Consider the following 14,865-nt stretch of genomic DNA (forward strand, 5'->3'; position numbering starts at 1 on the left):
ATAATATAAATATAAAAATATTTTTGGTAAAATCCTGCTACTCCTATTAAGTCTTCGGGGTAACATTGAAGCAGCACTCCTGGGTTAAGCCCATTTACACACTATTCTTATAAAATGAAATATTATTACCTATTATCTTCTAAGCGAGGTGTGATCTATTCACACGTGCTGCCTCTAATGCTAGATGCAGGTCTGAAGACTCTTACTCCGATTAGCAATATCAATCGGGCCACCTACTCCTATCTTATTAGCCAGACGGGCTATGACCAACGCTTCGAAACCTATGCAATCCTAGGGGCTGACGAAGAGAAGCGATAAGTATTCGTCAGACACCATTTACTTATCTTTTTTCATATCCAAAAACTAAGGCTACTAAGCTATTACCCAGTCCCCATAGCTAAAGGAAGGCTGAATTCCCAGGCCTTTCAAATGTATAAACGAAGTACAAGTTTAGCTCATTATTGTACTTTATGAGATCGAAATATCAAGGTGAGCATTATTCCACTCAAAGATTCCAATGGACTGCGCTCGCCTGCCAAAGGGTCTCTAAAACAAACCATTCTTTAATCTTAGAATAGTCTGTGTTCCTAAACCCAACTTGATATTTAAGAATTGAATTTATAAATACCTTAGAACCTGATTGCAATACTCAGTACTTCGTCTCTACACTAAAAAAACCCAGAAATGAAAATAAATAGATATAAGATTTCACAGATAACCCTCAATTTTCCACTCATGATAAGTAACAGTCTGGAAGATTTAGGTAATTAGACTCCATTACCAATATTTCACTTAATATTAGCATTAGTACAAGATATAAAACCATAGCTTCACGTCATTAGAACCTTTAAAAGAGAAATATACACCAACCAATCAACTTTATAGACCAAACCTAAGAGAGACCCTATAACAGTGTGTGTGACTCTACCCTATTCCTGCCCTTAGTCCCTAATCTAGTATGTCCAGAACACAGATCGTACTTACCATTGATCTAGTGGTTTGGAACATACACGAGTGTATCCCTAAATCTAAGCTGTAAGCATTCGGCCGACAAAACCGAGGTATAGCAAACCCTAGTGTCTGTGTGATTGGCCCCCTCCTCATCGCCACGTGGGCACGGTGGATGAGAATAGACCGCCCTAGCATGTATATAAAAACATCGGCAACCTAGCCCACTCCCGTACTAGCCACATGGGAAACGCTGCCATGACTAAGACTTTGTTTGTGTTTGGTATCAATCACGACAGAAGTTTTCCCTGCAACCAGCACAAGCACGAACCAGAGTACCGAAATATATAAATATATTTAATACGGGACTTAGCCTCAATTACTGCAGACTTCAGTGAGTAGGGATTACTCCCAATGGCACGCACGTGATGCCCTCACATTCATCTAACAGCTGGACCTTGAGACTAAGGAGAATATGCTCGCCTCTTATGTTGGTAAAGAAGAGACGCCAAGTCCTCTCAACTTGGAGCAAAAGACTTCTAAACAGCTGCAATTTGTCACCGTTAGGGAGAAGCTGCTTAGATGGACAAACTGTTAGTCCAAACAGTGATCTGGCTTTATAAAATAATAAACTAACCTCATAGAAAGGTAGTAAAATAACAAAATTAGATTTTACTAACAAAAAACTCACAATATAGTAACACAGATAAGAAAGTAAAGAATCTCCACCATAGCCTAAGCTTAGCATTACGACAACATTGTCCCCGCAATGCCAAACACAGACATAATCTTACAAGTCTAAATTCACCAGGATAATTCCCAGCAAACACAAACAAATAGAAAGAATAGTAGAGAAACTTGACTTACTCAAAGCCAGAGATACTGCTAGTCTGATAGTCGAAGAATGAATCCCCCTCCTACCGTACTTTCCGGCCCTTTTATACTCTTTAGTAGCGACATATTAGCGATTGGCGACAAAATAGCGACATAACAGCGACTGGCGACAATATAGCGACACAATAGCGACACAATGGCGATACATTGGCGACTAGCGACAATATGGCGACACAATAGCGACATAACAGCGACTGGCGACAATTTATGACGTATTTCTAGCTTTGATGTACCAGGGCATCATAATCAGAGAAGAGGTTGTTCGCTTCGCGGCACGTAACGACATACGATTCATGAAGAAAGGTCATAAGTTACATCTTATTTACCAATCCATACTCCCTATACAATAACGTTCACATTAATGCCAATTATCAACTGCGTCTCTTTCGCATACACGGCTCAGAGAAAGACGGAGATAATTTCAATGACGTTTACGCACACTACCTTGTTCACGCACACAATGTCGTTTACGCTACAATGACAGCATTTGCTTAATAGTCAGTTTAAGTAGACCAAAACAATCGATAAAAAAGGAATCGTTCCAAAACCTGTCAAACATGAATATGCTAACACCATTATTTGATTTCAGGTATTATAGTTTTGTTTTCTGAAAATAACGCCTGTATTGAAATATTTTATGTTTATTATTAAGTCAATGTTTTTTGTACCAATACTTATACATTTTACATGCATGTAAGACTACAAATATTCTTTTCAAAGAAAACTAATACCAGGTAACAACTAGCGGTCTTAATATTATTTATTATTTTCGCGCATTGATATAAACCAAAATAATGAATATGTATGTTACGTATTTAATTGTCATCACAAGTGGTGAAATACGGAAACGTGTCCTTCAAGTCGTAATTGTCAGAATACGCAGAGAAATTATGAATGAAAAATGCAAATGAAGAGGACTTGTTTTTACAAGGTATTTCGTTATTTTTCTATGTATTTTAATATAAAATCGAGGCTAATATTACGCAATAGGCATATGGCTAGTCACAACCGCCCCCAAATTTAAATGTTTTTATGACTTACAGAGAAAGTCATAAAAAATTTCAATTTCCTCTAGATTAGTCGGTAAATTTCCCCCTTTTTTTTAAACGTGTAGTGTGTATTCCAATACTAAGTGACTGTTAACGACTCAGCTTTGAAATCAGTTCATCAGAACTCCGTCAATGAACCAAGACAACTTTTTCCCCAGAAACCTCGCTCTGCCAGAGATACCAGATTGTGAGTCCGATAGGTCCTATTAACCCGTTCTTGCCAGCTCACCCCGGTCTCGGCGAGATCTTTTTCTCTGTGGACCGTACACTTCCGTAGAAGAGCATCTAATGAGACAGCAAAAACTTCCCATGCAAAACGAAGAATCCTTTAATTTTTATAAGTACGAAGCTTTCAAGTTCCATTGCCAAAATTCGAACCAAATTTCACTGCCTTATCACTCTCAGCCACGTTTTCTTGGCGAGTGTCTCATACTTAAATAAGATACACCGACCTTTAAGTTTGTTTGGGTGTTTTTTTTTTTTTTTAAACAAACTTAAATTTGACACTAGTGAGTACCTCAATATGGTACAGCAAAGATATTTTTGTCTAAACCAAAGAATTACTGAACCAAGCTAAATAAGGTAAAAAATATTTGCTGTTTATTACACCTTATACCAATAAAAACAATAAATATATTTAATTAATTCTTGGAAAGAGCCTCGTCCCTTCTAGACGCTCACGGCCCATAAAAACATGTCGAATGTCGGGTATATCCCATCCAAGATGAGTGTGTGGGTTTCGTAAGTGTATTCATACCTTGTAGAGTACTAACTAGAAAAATCTACCCTTTTAAATGGGTCCAAGCCAATGGATTTTAACCTACTGATAAGACTTTTCCAGTTAGTTGTGTTTCCCCTTCCCCCCCTTTCTGTTCCCCTGCAAACACCGACAAATCTTGATTACACTCCAGCCTTTGTCTATCTGTATCAATCCATTTTTTCCAATATAGGTACATCCGTCTACTATACGTCCATCATCTGATATTCATACATCTCATTCATAAAACCTCACATATTCATAACTATAAACACTCATCATGCATATACATTCCTCCTCAGTTACGCATTCACACGATTTTTACAGACAGCCGAGACTCTTGAGACGCAATCAAAAATTAAATAAATAAAAACACAAAATTTATTATTGTACTGTCACTTGTAATAAAAAAAAATGTAAGAAAAAAAAACATTCTGTCCTAGCCCCATACTAGCCCAATACCGGTTTTATTTATTTAATAATTACTACCTGAATATATTTTTATTAAGTATTTATTTCAATTGACACACGAAGTTTTTTTTTTTTCAAATATAATTTTTTTATTGTTATATTTTATGACAACGCTCCGCAACTAATTCGCCTGCCTTTTGCTCACTAATGCCGTTGAAAAATGCAGTGTCGTTTACGCATTATACAGTAGACCATCGCATCGTGGACATGTACAGTCAATTGCCAAAAGTACCCCACCCTGTATTAAAGTTTGTATGCCAGAATGCTATGCCAATATGGAAGGATTGAGAATAATGATCTATGCAGGCGCTTAGCCTACTACTACGAAGGCATTGTGCAGAATGAAAGACCTCGGTGAACCAAATAACGACCTCAGATGGCCGGGACCCTGAGTCACGAGGAGCCGAGCAAGAACACAAACGAATAGTATTGCTAACTGTACATACATAATATAATGAAGAATTAATCTCGAAACACGCCCAACCATTCCACTGTCTACCCCAGAGAATCGATATGATGCTCTTGATGTCTAACTATTGCTCTAAAAAAAAAACCACGCACTATTATGCAACAATTACATAAGATGTCATACAATTTTTGTTCTCATTACCTTGATACCGGGAAAACTGTCCCACTGGGCAAAAGCCACTTATCTACAAAACTTGGGTTAAATTGGAATGCTATGGCAATAAAAACCTTAAATTGACTCTAGATGTACTCTGCCTCTATATGATTAAGCCATATCCTAGGCAGAATATTTCAAAATATACTCAATAATCTATTATAAAAACAATCTGTGTGATAAAAAATGAAATATTAGGTATTTCTTCCCAGTAAAATTCCGAACATTTCTCAAATAGCATTTGAGATGATGATGATGATAGATAATAAATATTAATTGATCATATATGAATATTTAAACAATGAATTGAATTTAAAATATTTTCCCGCACAATGCATTTGACATAGGTCATTGACATGTCACATTTTCATTACACCAAATATATCTATGTAACTATTACACCCTAATATATAACCAAATTACAGCAAATATGTTGAACAAGATTTGAAACAACAATGTACTTTAATCAAACTATCCGATTAATTCGTTACTTCATAGTAAAATGCAATATAAATTAAGAATGTTAAGAGCACAAAAGTTCCATGTATAAAATGTTTAATAGCAAAGAAAAAGAATTTTATAACAATTTTTTTTCATACTTACAGTATCTGTCTTTGACTAACACAAGTTGCTCGTGACTTCACACATTAATGTTCTTCATTTACCACGATGCTCAGTAGGCCTTAGGAAAGTTGCAACAGGAAAGTCAGTGATTGTCGTTACTTGGTTTCACCAGCGGCACCAGCGCTTGAAGTCTGGCTATGGTGTCTGTTCTTCTCCAAATTGCCCGGCATTAACTAATAGTCTAGTCCCGGTATCACAATATTCTCTTGAATTATAGTTCAGGTTTTCATTAATTCACTTCAATTATAACCACATTAACACTTTTTACACTATAAGACAATCCACTTTTCACTCAGATACACATAATTTCTCACTAAACCCCTTTTTTAGAAAACGCCTGCATTTGATATTTAAAACCAACTTATAAAGGTAAAGTTTTTCTTAAGAATATTAAACGAAGAAAAATAATAAGCCACTCAACTACAACAAACTTAAAAAAAAAACTAAGCCCTAATATGATCTAAAATATAGCAATGTAATCACAAAGCTGGCTAATCATTTAATACTGATTCACAAAAACAAAACACAAAAAAAAACTTATTCACTCAGTGGGATTTGAACTCGGGCAAAAAGCATTTAGCCTACATACATTAGACAACCTACAGAACCATTACGCCACGGGAGAGTTACTGTAAGAGGTGAATTTAGCAATAGTTTTGTAGCGTAACCTTTCGCTGATTTCCTTTTGTTATTCAGGTGTTTCACACACGTACTGGCAAGTTTTTATTTTTAAATGAAGAGAAAAAAAATATTTACATTTAAAACGCAATTAAATACGCATATATCCAAATTACATAAAATTCGAAATTGACGTAGATATAAAATTCAACAACACATGTTAATTACCAATCCGGAATTTTTATAGAATTTGAGTAAGTATATTATTATTATATTTTATATAACGCGAACAGAAGATTTAAAATTTGTTTCATATACAAAGAACCTACAGATGTTCTTATCAAAATATTCTGTACTCACGTTTCCAATGCAATTCCTTGCTAATGTATCCACTTTTAACCACTGTTACAGCACTTATAATCAATCTCTGGGATAATATCTATATTTGTTTTTGTTCTAAACTCTATCCAATTTATTTTAACACTTCCTAATGGCATATTTCTGTCTAAACAAATACTCCCGGTTACAAACACCATTTTTTTTATTATAACTAAGATCGACCACACGTCATGACCTCAGTTTGCTAATACACATATTATCCTAAACTACACAACGATTTTTATTTCTCTCACATACGGTTTTCCATTATTAAAACGTCCTAGGCTTATTTTTACGATCACTTGAAAACAAAAACAATTAGACAGTCTTTACTCCATCTTCACGGCTTCAAACTGTCAAACGTATCGGAAGCGTATATTATAGGCGGCAAACTCAAAATGTATGAGCGAAAAGCTGACTTCCCTAAAGAAAACTTGTACCCGGTGCATCCTGCTGGATTGTATTTGATAATATTGATTTTTAAGAATTTATCCTTTTCATTTTCTTATCCCTAGCAAAATATACAAATAAACTTGACCATAATTATCATCGATGTTGTTGTCATGTCGATGTATCAATAATCGATGTTGTTGTCACCTAGTGCCAAGTAGCGACACTATTACGATGGTTATCTACGTATTCACTTCCGCACTCTAGTAATGTCACAGTTCGCCGTCAGATGACGCCGTAAAGATAAGCTGCCAAATTTCATTTCACAATTCGAAACACAACAGATTGGAGAAAATAAATTTTGAAATACATGCTACTGTATGATAATCGATGAATAGTACTAGCCAAAGATAAAGTAAAATAAAAAACGATGATAAATAAAACCTCCTGACTAATTAAATTACTCTAGTATTATTGATTTTTAGCGCCACCTACTAATTAATTTTAGTCATCGATCAATCATGGAACGTCTAAGTACTTCTACTCGACACTAGATGGAAGTAGTACTCGGAATTTATACATTTTGAGTTTATTCAATTCTCTGCCAAAAGATTATTTCGTATCTGACCTGTTAAAAATAAAATGCAATATTTTATTAACTATTTTTAATACTAAATTAAATCGATCGTGTAAACCCGCTTTTAATCATAAACAATGTTTTCTAGATGTCGGCCATGTGCGACAAATTTAAAATACGTCCTAGCATCCCTGACAACATACGAAACACTGCCTACATGATTTAATCGGATTGTAGCCGACTTAGTTAATGTTCCCCATAGATGGCGTGTGTAACTAGAAATAAAAGAAAACAATGAAATTTGGCCGTTTTAAGATTTAAATATGCATTTTATAGTAATATGATAGTAAGGATGCATTTATCCAATAAGTAAATTAAAGTAATTGATTCAATCATGTCATACCATAAACGATTCTAGACGTACAATGATATTTTAATCATGGCAGCCCTAAGCTCTGACACTTTTCTTACTTCCGTTCATTTAAGTTTTTTTTATTAGTATTTTCTATTAAGAGCATTCATTTTCAATGCCTAAAACTTGTTATTAAATCTCGAAATTATTAATTAAGGTCATAAATACCAAAGTTACCTCAACTATCAGTGTCACAGTGAATTAAAACCTTAATAAGCAAATAAATGACAACCATCTAACCGCCATATTGTAAATAAATAAGCTGTATGGAGAAAGTTGACAAAGCATTATCACGACAGAAATTTTAATTGTACTGGAAAAGATCGTCCTCGCGTGTGCTTTTTACGATTCTCTAAATATTCTACCCATTGCCAATCGCAAGAACTGTACAAGACAAACGAAATAGAATTTCGGATTAAAACACGATCATGTTCTTCACTTTCGTCAAATTTTATAAATCTTCAATGAATCCAGTGCCCTACGATGACCTATGACCTAAAGTTGGAACTGTATAGAAACATGGATGTTTAATTAATGTGCCTAGTTCCTGTTTGAATCGATATACCGATTGAAATGGGCTCAAATATGAAATCTGTCACTTCTAGCAAGGTAAGTTTCTATTTTTATTCTGTCATTTAGAAAAAATCACTGGTATTGAAGCCCTGTCGTCAAACATACTCACATACTTAAAGCCTGATAGAAAATAATTTCCACCCACAAATTGACCTATTTATCAATAAAACTGCTTTTCCAATAAATACGAGACAATACGAGTACTGTCTGTTTCAGACTAGCATTAAGTTTTTCCCAATTTGGTATTATTCTACTTATAGTGGCCTAGAGTATTGTATTGCCTTATTTTTACTGTCTTGTTCACCAATACAAACACATTTCTTTTCGTATAGAACTGAAAACAATCAAAGTACTGACGGGATGACATTCCTAATTTTGTTTTATGCTGCCTATCTAATGTTATTTTGATCCTTTACTACTCGTTTTCTATTGCAATAAGACTTATAAACTATATGTGTCTTTCAGTAAACTGACAACTCTATTGGAATAGTCCCTGTTGCCTGACTTACATGAACTGTTAACAATGAAAATGTATTGAAATTATGCTGGAGAACCCCGCTTGCTGGATTTGATGAATCTTTACACGACCTTAAAGAGTAAGTATGACATTTTTAATACTATTACTAGACTACTACTAAACAAATTCCCTTAGGCCTTACTTGACTGTATTTGGAATTCGAAAAATGTTATTGTTCTATAAGATGATATGGGTGTCTTTTTTTTTTAAAATATGAGTTTTTTGAATTTGGAACTACAATATGTTATGAAAATTTAAAATTATGTGATGACTTCAGCTAAAATATGAACAAGATTTCTTGCTTTACTGAAAATTTGTTAGTGAATTTGTAGTTTTCTTTCTAAAAGGATCCCGGCAGTTGTCCGGTAACTGAAAAAGCAAACCTAAACTCGAACCTGTCATAAATATTCGTCTTCTTGCAATTAACCTTACAATATATGTTTAATTTTTCAGCAAACAGAGACAAGTCTGATGGCTGCCTATATATACCCATACCTACTGTTTGGTGATGTTTAAGCAGAGCGGAGCAAATTTCCGTTTGCTGTTTTCATGGACTTTTCCGAGTATCTCGATAGTCTCCAAGTAAGTTCAACAACTATGTCACTAAAAGGAAAAGGTTTTTTTCTTAATCCTACTTAAAAACAGAAATTTTAGGGAAAACTTTCTTGCTTTAAAAATTTTTAGTACTAAAAATTTTTTTTTTTTTTGTTTTTTAAATATTTAAACCTTTCTTGTTTAAAATAAACACTTCTAATAATACTTATAAATAGCTATCCTTAAGTTTATATAATTTCAGACTGACTTTTGTATAAATCCTATTACAGTGTTATTTTGAACATTGACCACGCGCAGTACATTGAGTTGGTCATTTTTATGTTTGCTATCTACTCATTTATTTTTATCGGTCTCAAATATCCTACTTAATGCAATAAAATGTACAATATACATATGTTTAAATTTTCAGCAAACAGAATGGTTTCCTGATACCTGGCCGTTAGATCACCTAGCAGTCAGTTAAACTTAAGCCGGGCGAAGGAAATCTCTACGGTTATTTTCATGATTCCTGTTTCTCCATGTCTTACCACAATTTTCAAGTAAGTATAGTAACCAATGCCACCTTGATAAGCTATCTTTAGACTTAACCCTACTTAGTAAAATAAACAATTTAATTTTCTTCATTTGTCATAAAGAAATCTGAACTGTTATGTATGTGAAGTATCTTATAGTAGAAAATAAAACCTTTAAAGATACTTATAAATAGGTTTCCTTAAATACCCTACTTTAGCTAACATTTTGACATTTTCTATTCCAGTGTTCCGGAGAACTAACAGTGCCCCGCAGAGTCAATACATCTACCCTCAATGTACACTTACTGAATGCTTCTATTTATGAAAGGTAATTTATCTTATTATAATATATTGTACAAAATGTATTGTTATGTATGAGACTCATGCCTTTTGACTGACACTTATATTTTAAATACCTAAACGGCGCGTTCTCAATGAATGAGCGAAGAAATGAAGAATGTGCTTAGCCCTACATAACCTATTCTTATTCTATTAACTAATTCGACTTAACCTAGCTTATTTGTGACCTAGATTAAGGAAGTATGTCCTGCAAGGCAAAGATTTTCAAACTTTTTAGAATTATTTGCAAAATTTAAGTACCACCTATTTTTACATTATGAACCCTAATATTTCTATAAAATGGGTTTATATATCCTTTTATGTATTGAAAATAATAACGCGCCCCCGCGAATGGATGCCTTAAGAAAATTGTTGATATATAGCCTAACTAAAATTGACCCTCAAAAAGGAAAATATAATGCTACCTATTCCTCTTTAATTTTAACAGATTTTTTCTAATGCTTGCCTATTTATTTCAGATTACGAAGGACCACACCTCTCCAGACTCCTGTTCAATAATTTTATTTCACAACTTTTGCTGTAACAATGGCTGCTGTCTACTGCCACTTCAAAGTTCCTGTCCCACGGCTCTATTTCTAGAAACCTGCACCCACAACAGCATTGGTCTACATTGAATACTACTTATAGGGAAAATGACACTCGAGATCTTCTTTTATGTTAGGTACTTAGTATGCTAGCTTAACCAATCATGTACTATTATTCGACCGTAGTCAGAATATGATGGAAAAGTACCGTCAACAGATCAGTACTGTAATCCTAAGTCAACCTATGTTTAATATACTTTTATACTACAAATAAGTATGTTTTTGTATGTGCGCCGTTAGTCAGAGCAACAACGCATTACATATCTCGGTCGATTTTCATGAAAAACAAAGCACTCGTACAGGCCCTAGTAAATAATAGCAATGACTATAGACAGTAACTATGCACATACTTCAGTGCTATTTCTTAATGAATATAGTGAGGGTTCTGAAGAATACCTATGTAGCTAAATTTCATACATATTTGTATGTTCTACTAATCCTCTAATAATGACTGTATGACGTACTATGACTGTTTGCTTTCCTAGACTAAATGTCCTAACATGTGTGGTAAATAACTCTGTCAACTGTACTTAATCAGATCCCTAGTTCATACATATATACATGATTATCCTACAGTAACTAATGTATGATGTTCACTTAATATAATCAAACCAAACATAGTCCTAACATATGTGTGGTTGTCACTTAGACCCACGCTTATACAGATTAATTGTACCTAACAGAATTAACTGTTTGTTGCTACTATTCTATGAGTGACAAGGCTGTGCTTAACCGTCAGATAATGCATGAACTTTATTATCCGATCTGTAGCTTATAGCATCCTATATATGGTGAGCCTATATTTGATGAGTTTATAAACTCTCTAATAACAGTAAAACTCCTATATTATCACATGCGCGTAGCTATTTATATGATATAGAAAGCAAAAGTCAAAGAAATCGCCCAATGGTGAGTCGAGCGATCGCAAAACCAGAGGAGTTGTAACTGCGTTGCCGGCTTATATAAAAAAGTAAGAAAGATGCGGAATACGCCCCCTGTTCCTTAATATTTTAAGAAAATTACGTGAAATGAACTATTTCACGCCCCCATAATTTTTCGAGTAAAGCACAACTTCTAACAGACCTGTGTCTTATCTAGGCTATACCTAACCGCATCCTAGGTAGACTTAGGTAATGTTATCTTATGTCTAGACTATTGGCACTATTAGCCTCCTAGCTTACTAGGTAGCGACCCTTCTTATGAAAGCTGCCTAACAAAAGCATCCACTTGCGCGTCTACTATGCATATGCGTTGCGGGTCTACCACGAATATGCGTTCCTAAATCATGGATATTATCTATTTATCTAAGTATAAATATGTACTTATCCATAGAAATATACACTACGCCGCATAGTACCTATAGCACAAACTTTGCCTAATTTGAGACACGGTCGATATGTGAAAGACTGACTTGAAAATATTTATTTATTTATTTCATTATTGTTATTGGTCCCTGCTACAAATATAATTTCTTAACAACTCTATGACGCGAAAGAAACAAGTATGATTATTTTCGCTTAATATAATCGTTTTATGTACTAAAGTTATACTACATAGGTTTTAATTTTGCTATTATTATTTTTCAGGTATCAAGGCGCAAGAAGATGAAATTATAATTGATTATTTTGTGATGACACGTCTTAAATATGAAATGAATCCTCTAACAACGGCGATAAGAAAACGAGTAAAGAAGACTGATATACTTATTATGTAGAAAATAACTATAAGGATTTATTTATTAAGTAGACAATAACTCTAAGGATTTTTTTTGTACATAATAACAGTTTGAAAAATAAACGTTAGATTTTATGACTTTTATTTAAAACACAATAAAAACAGAGTCCAAAATTCAGTGTACCCACTCCGCTCTCACGCCAACAAAATGTAGCCTGAATGGCTACTCTTACTTTCTATCCTTGGTGTCGATTTCACTAAACTATAACCATCGAGGTTACGCTGCATACTGGACACGGCCTACCAAAATGTAGCCTGAATGGCTACTTTTACATAGATATATCTTGAAAAACCATAGTAAACCAGGTAAAATAAATCCTGGTCACGGCACCAAAATGTACCTTGCCCTACCTACCAAAATGTACCTCACCTAAAGCTGATACCACCCTTAAATTCTACCCCCATAATTTTACCCCAATAATAATTTTACCTTAACAATAATTTGGCCAAGTGATCGTCTAGTTAAGGTTAGGACCCCTCGAAGTGAACCGCGGAACCCTAATTCTTTAATGAGTAACAACTAAATCTTGGACTCTTGATTCTACCTAATTATTTATTACCTAAATGTAAAGGAACTGATATTTACTGTACTACATAATTTATTATGATAATAGGAAATAATTTAAAGGATATTTTGTTAAGATTCTACCCCCAGCAAAACACCGTAAAACTAAAGTTACTCTAAACCATTTTTATATTAAGTAAAACACCTTATGAGTAGAGAGAAAATATAGGTATAATAAACTAAAAGTTATGAGCAATGTCATGGTTAAGGATATAGGCTCTGCCCACACGCGCGAGTCGTTGGCGTCGAGTGTAGCCTTAAGTTACAGATACAGAAACGTCAATGTGATTTTTGATGTAAAGTTAAATATATTTTTATTAAATCATTAGAAAAGTTTTGCAGCATGTAAGATAATATAAAAATAGTATTGCAGCATATATGATAATATAAAAATAGTATTGCAGCATGTAAGATAATATAAATATAAAAATATTTTTGGTAAAATCCTGCTACTCCTATTAAGTCTTCGGGGTAACATTGAAGCAGCACTCCTGGGTTAAGCCCATTTACACACTATTCTTATAAAATGAAATATTATTACCTATTATCTTCTAAGCGAGGTGTGATCTATTCACACGTGCTGCCTCTAATGCTAGATGCAGGTCTGAAGACTCTTACTCCGATTAGCAATATCAATCGGGCCACCTACTCCTATCTTATTAGCCAGACGGGCTATGACCAACGCTTCGAAACCTATGCAATCCTAGGGGCTGACGAAGAGAAGCGATAAGTATTCGTCAGACACCATTTACTTATCTTTTTTCATATCCAAAAACTAAGGCTACTAAGCTATTACCCAGTCCCCATAGCTAAAGGAAGGCTGAATTCCCAGGCCTTTCAAATGTATAAACGAAGTACAAGTTTAGCTCATTATTGTACTTTATGAGATCGAAATATCAAGGTGAGCATTATTCCACTCAAAGATTCCAATGGACTGCGCTCGCCTGCCAAAGGGTCTCTAAAACAAACCATTCTTTAATCTTAGAATAGTCTGTGTTCCTAAACCCAACTTGATATTTAAGAATTGAATTTATAAATACCTTAGAACCTGATTGCAATACTCAGTACTTCGTCTCTACACTAAAAAAACCCAGAAATGAAAATAAATAGATATAAGATTTCACAGATAACCCTCAATTTTCCACTCATGATAAGTAACAGTCTGGAAGATTTAGGTAATTAGACTCCATTACCAATATTTCACTTAATATTAGCATTAGTACAAGATATAAAACCATAGCTTCACGTCATTAGAACCTTTAAAAGAGAAATATACACCAACCAATCAACTTTATAGACCAAACCTAAGAGAGACCCTATAACAGTGTGTGTGACTCTACCCTATTCCTGCCCTTAGTCCCTAATCTAGTATGTCCAGAACACAGATCGTACTTACCATTGATCTAGTGGTTTGGAACATACACGAGTGTATCCCTAAATCTAAGCTGTAAGCATTCGGCCGACAAAACCGAGGTATAGCAAACCCTAGTGTCTGTGTGATTGGCCCCCTCCTCATCGCCACGTGGGCACGGTGGATGAGAATAGACCGCCCTAGCATGTATATAAAAACATCGGCAACCTAGCCCACTCCCGTACTAGCCACATGGGAAACGCTGCCATGACTAAGACTTTGTTTGTGTTTGGTATCAATCACGACAGAAGTTTTCCCTGCAACCAGCACAAGCACGAACCAGAGTACCGAAATATATAAATATATTTAATACG

The 14,865-nt window shown here is 34.5% G+C and overlaps 1 protein-coding gene and 1 long non-coding RNA gene across 2 annotated transcripts in view; one reads left to right on the top strand and one right to left on the bottom strand.

Annotated features, from left to right (window-relative positions):
- LOC133529519 (uncharacterized) overlaps positions 1-14,865 on the bottom strand; it is a 62,026-nt gene that overhangs the window by 3,566 nt on the left and 43,595 nt on the right. The window lies entirely within an intron of this gene.
- Positions 7,676-12,650, top strand: LOC133529865 (uncharacterized). Its single transcript, XR_009801234.1, has 7 exons — positions 7,676-8,349; positions 8,779-8,909; positions 9,284-9,412; positions 9,795-9,924; positions 10,143-10,225; positions 10,716-10,918; positions 12,428-12,650. It is a non-coding gene; the product is annotated as an uncharacterized LOC133529865 (long non-coding RNA).

This window comes from Cydia pomonella, chromosome 21, assembly GCF_033807575.1.
Source record: "Cydia pomonella isolate Wapato2018A chromosome 21, ilCydPomo1, whole genome shotgun sequence".
Classification (NCBI taxonomy): domain Eukaryota; kingdom Metazoa; phylum Arthropoda; class Insecta; order Lepidoptera; family Tortricidae; genus Cydia; species Cydia pomonella.